Here is a 5,236-nt window from a genome sequence, read left to right as displayed (position 1 = left end):
TCTGCTGGTTCGCTTCCAGCNTTTTTATAAACATTTTTCTTTTAACATCTCTCAAGTACTTCAACCAGGAACAACCCAAAAACAGTAAGGAAAAGAGTTTCAATCAGCAGATGGGAATTTGTGGTCCTTTATCCTTCTAAACACTGCAACCCAAACCCAAGCATCAGCAGCCAGAGCTGTTTTTTCTTTTTTTCACACTGTGATTTTTAACCAGCCCTAAACATTTAACTCATGTAAGTGAACATTTTTCTCATGGAAGCAGTTCTTCTGTCGTGTTCAAGTTATTAACTTTGCTTTACCTTTGCTTGGGAGGATTTATCTGCCCATTGCTCACAGGCTGCTGGGAAATGTCCAGCCTCTTCCTTCATGGCAAGGTTGTGCTGATTAGAAAACTTGCAACAAATGGAAAAATCTTGCACACAGTCTTTATCTAATCAACTTCAACAGGGCTCTTCCCTAACTTTGCAAATTAAATCTAAATATTAGTTCACTCTTTAGGTTTTCAGGTTACACTCAGCACCGTAGCCTGCTTTATGCTGAGCATAATTACCCCAATATAATGTGGGAACAGAGGAGGGAAAAACAAGAGCAAGAAAGCAGCATCAGTGTTCAGTGTTGCTGCAGTTTCCCATCCTCTGGGCAGGGATGGGCTTATTAACTGCAAAATCCAGTCTGGAGCCCACTGGCATTTCACGTGAGACAGAGCTGGAGATGGCAGCACAGTGGGACAATATATTTGCAATTAGCAAATATTTTAATGTGCACTGGCATGTCCTTTAATCAGCTGTTCTCCCAGCCTTTTCCCGTTTACTTTTCTGTGGAGAAGGTTTGCTCTTGTGAGAAGGTTTCTCTGAGCAGATTTCTCTGTTGGCAGGAAGGTGATGGAACAGCAGCTTCTGCCTGTGTTCAAACCTCAAGGACACGGGCACTGGCAAACATTGCACCTCCCAAGCCAGCCCTTACAAAGTGTCCATACCCAGGCCAGCACGGGGGACAAGATTCTGTGACTGAGACAACCCCAGCTTTGTAGCAACCAAGGAGCACAGAATCTCTTGTGAGGAGGATGTGAGTATGAGAATGTGAATCTCTTCAACTCTTTCTCTGCTGCACTGTGCTGGCATATAAGTGAAATGAAAACATTGTTGCTAATCAAGTCCACTTCTGAATAGTTCACAGAGAATAAAGCATCTGTGTACTGTAATAAAAAAACTTGTAGCTGGGTGAAAATTTTAAACTTGCAATCTTGAATTAAATAATATCCCACTTCCTATAAACTGTGTGACTGGGAAAAAACATGCAGCTGTTTTCTGACTTCCTCTAACCCCACACTCCAGGGATTAGTCCCAAGAAGGGATAACGGAGGGATAAAATGGGCAGTGGCCTATCTCCATGAGTTACCTTTCCTGGTGTGGCTCCTACTGGGGCTTCAAGGTCCCAGTGAAAGCCATAGGGAGTGATTCTTCTTCCCAATTCATTTTTCTGTGTAGCTTTTCAGCCTGCTGCTTTCCCTGTACCAGGACAGGCTGCACACTTTATTGATTAAGCTGCCTGGTTTTCCCTTTCAGTGACATCCTTCATTTGAATGTGTATCTGTTTTGCTGAATCAGCTGTGTATTGAAATGCTGGAGGGTTCAGCTGCTCTTCTGTTTGAGCTGCATATTTGGTTTAATCCTCTTGTGATTTTTTGCTTGCTCATCTGGCTACTACTTTAGCCAAGTAATTCTGGGGGGTGGAGGGCTTGCACTGCCAATTTCATTTCTGACTGGGAAACATATTGTATGAAATGGGTTCAGTCATTCACAGCTGCAACTGCATATTGTTGGAGTTAAATGCCTTTTAAAAGAAATAATACAAGATTTATTTAATTTCCAGTGTTGGAGACCCAGTGTTGGGAATATGGGAGGAGTTCCCGACCTGGAAGCTAAACGTAAGTAATCAGGAACATCTGAAGCCATGGAGGGGAGGTGGGTGGGTGAATGGGAGGTAGTGGGAAGGAGGGAGGGTGCCATTTTAAATTGAGATTTAAGAAGATCTGCTCATTCTCTCTTCAGTATCTGTGGAAGTTGGGAAGCAAAGTACACAGCCCAGCAAAGGAGCACGGGTGCAGATTCAATTGTGTTTCAAGCAAACACCGTATTTCTATGGCAGTAAATCCCCTCAGAATTAAAGCTGGAGTCACAGATAGTTCTATATATTTATTTATTTTCAGTGGATAGAGATCCCAGACCTTAAGGAATGTGTTGCAATGCAGACTCAGAAATGCTAGCTGCCCAAATCCCAATGAATCCTAGCTGCAGAAACCACTGCTTCTCCAGCATCATCTCTCTTTTGGCATCGAGCTCGTGTTTGAGACCTTTCAAATGCTGCAGAAGATGCTTCTTGCTCAAGAAAAAATTATCTCATCTCTTGGGAGGGAACAGACTGGAAGTTGCAGCTCACAAACTGGTAAGTGATAGCCCAGACCTTGGGGAGAAGAGTGAGCTCCTTTGCCAGCAAAGGTCTGATACTGCAGCCCAGCGCTGGTCTTAAAGTAGTGTCCATCCACCTTCCTCATCCTTGTCTTTTTGGACATCAGGCAATGCCTGAAGGCACTTGAAACCAGCACTGCCTTCCACAAATCTTCAATGCTTGATGTACCCTCCAGGGAGAGCCAGGGGTTTCTGTATGGAGAACGGCTACAGGGAACTGCTCAAGGGCACATTAAGCTGGATATAAAGTACCATATGGATAGACTTAGCATATTCATTCTTAAACCTGCTTTAATGTCTACCTTGTCTCCAGCTGCTCATCCTATAGACTCACCTAGAAAGTGCCTGAAGCCACAAGGATTAAACAGAGAACTGCCTGACTGGAACTAGACAGGAGAGCAACCTCCAGCCAGGCTTCTTGGCTGGAAAAGTCTCTCCTCCTCCTCTGGCTTCACAGCTGCCTGCAGCCAGAGGGGCCCTGCCGTGCCTGGGCTGTGCAGGATGCAGAGGGCACACACACTGAAACCCTGTGCAGGGTGCAGAGGGCACACACACTGAAACCCTGTGCAGGGTGCAGAGGGCACACATTCAAACCCAGCTGCCAGCACTGGCTGCCCCGCCCCATGAGCTGCTCCCAGCTGGGCTGTGGGGATCCCTGCATCTGGGTGGTCCTGGCAGGGCTCCCCCATGGCACGACCAGGAGCTCACAAGAGTATTTTTAACTTGCCTACTAAACCCTTTCCTCTTTATGGAGTGGGCAGACATTAAAAATTTGCAGGAGCTTTCTCACTGACACAGTGAAATAACCCCCAACACAGCTGCTCCCTCTTAACTCTGGGGAAAAGGTTTGTGTAAGTGGTGCCCCTGGGGGTCAGGCATCATGGCTAGCAAGTGTGTTCCCCCATTTCAGTTCTTTTTTATGTCTTTTTTCTTTATTTTCTGAACGCAGTTTAGGTCTGTATATATAACAGAAACTCCCAAAGACTTTCCTTAATCTCTTACAGTTTCTGGTTATCACTTATTCTTACAGTATTGTTTCTGCCAAACCATTTACTTATGGTATTTTGAAAATGGACATGACGAGAGAGAAATGTTATCAGCAAATCTTGTGGTTTCTCAGTAGAACTAAGTAAGATCGGTAGCTGTAAAAAAATACTTCTGGGAGGTTCCCCACACAAAGCTTTTTTTGGTACTCCTTGTACGGTGCTTAAAGGATTCCGGTGCAGACTGACAACTGCAATGGCAACTCAGTGGAATTTATAACAGTGTCTACACCTGCCTCTTCTGTTCAAGTGGTGGCAGGCCTGTGAAATCATTATTAGAAATTCTGTGATCCCCTTCATCTAGGCTCTGCATTTAATAGGAAAATTAAACAAAACTCAAAACAATGCAAAAAAAATATATCAATTATTAGAGAAAAGGACAAAGTTGCAGTGAAGTCTAGCAAGAGACATTCAGTGCTGATGAGCAGAATGGGCATAAATGATGTTTATGGTCCCTGTTGCAGTACCCAGCTCTCATAGCCCTTACCCTTACAGGGAAGATCCTCTGCACTTCCTTACCATTATATCCTTTTCAAAAAAGTGTCATCCTTTGTGCCCACATTTCTATTTCCCAGTTACATTTTCTGTTATTTCAATAGTGTTGCATTTTAAAAACACCCTCCCCCGAGGCCTGGGGCAGACGCGGTGCAGGAGGGAGCTCCCCGTGCTGAGAGGACAAAGGCTGCTGGAGAGGACCCTGGGGTGGCTGGCCCAGCACTCGCCCTGTCCCGAGAATGGCTTTGCCTTTTGCGAGCAGCCCGAGGAGATTAGAGCAGCCCGACTGCTGCAATCAGCCCTCCGGATTCCTCTGCTCCCCGGAGCTGAGCTGCAACCAGCATCTGGCCCCACCGTGACCTTGGTCTACTGAAAGGACATTGGACTGAAGGACTTTTTAATTTTCTCTCTCTTTTTCCCCTCCCATTTTCTTTATTCGCTTTCCCTCCCTGCCCCCTCCTATTTTTTTGTCGTGTATTTCGGACTGCTGTGGATTAGAGAGTCTCTGTTGTAAAGGAGAGGGGCTCAGATGTTATCAGTGTTATCAGTTCGTCTGTAAGTGATGCTTTACAGCCAGGCAGCCTGGAGCTGAGCAACTGTGCCATCATCAGGCTCGGATCAGCAGCACAAAGTCGGGGAGACGTCGCGGGAGCTCTGAGCGGCCCGGAGAGGCACAGCGGCTCCTCGCTGCGGGCACCGTGCCACGGAGATACTGTAAGAATTTGTAGCTATCACAGAAAGTTTCCCTGTGAGAAATTTCCTGCAGAGTCCTGGAATTTTTTTTTTTTCTTTAATCAAAACTGAGGAAAAAAATAAATCTGAAGGGAAAGGCTATTATTGCAGTTCATGAGCTGACATTTTATCTGAAGGCAAGAGAGATAAAGAAAAGCATTAGAGAAAAATCACCCAGGGAAGTTTGAGCTGGCCTTGGCAAACACTTCTAAATATTTACAGGAGACTTCTGCAGATCAGCTACTGCTTAGATCTACAGTCCTCTCAGTGCAGGAATTAAAACACAGGTTGGATAATCAAGGTCACTGAACACATATCATTTTATTTCCTGGGCCAAGCAAGCTACCTAGGGAAAGAGATAAAGCTGAACTAAAACTGTTCATAAAGCTTGAACTGAACCTGCAGCAATCCTTTAGAGCTTAAAAAGTTCTCTCCTCTGAGGAGAGAGGTGCCCTCACTTAAAAGTCCTGTTGTCTGTACTTCCCCTCCACCCCAAAA

At 45.3% G+C, this 5,236-nt stretch overlaps 1 long non-coding RNA gene across 1 annotated transcript; it reads left to right on the top strand.

The window, feature by feature from the left end:
• Positions 1-939: 939 nt before the first annotated feature.
• LOC108494377 lies at positions 940-4,660 on the top strand. The gene is made up of 4 exons (XR_001873822.1): positions 940-1,065; positions 1,873-1,927; positions 2,210-2,445; positions 4,111-4,660. It is a non-coding gene; the product is annotated as an uncharacterized LOC108494377 (long non-coding RNA).
• The last annotated feature ends 576 nt before the right edge of the window (positions 4,661-5,236 follow it).

The sequence above is a fragment of the Lepidothrix coronata genome, unplaced genomic scaffold, assembly GCF_001604755.1.
Source record: "Lepidothrix coronata isolate B3197 unplaced genomic scaffold, Lepidothrix_coronata-1.0 Scaffold24, whole genome shotgun sequence".
Taxonomy (NCBI): domain Eukaryota; kingdom Metazoa; phylum Chordata; class Aves; order Passeriformes; family Pipridae; genus Lepidothrix; species Lepidothrix coronata.
This window is presented reverse-complemented; position numbering and strand designations above follow the sequence as displayed.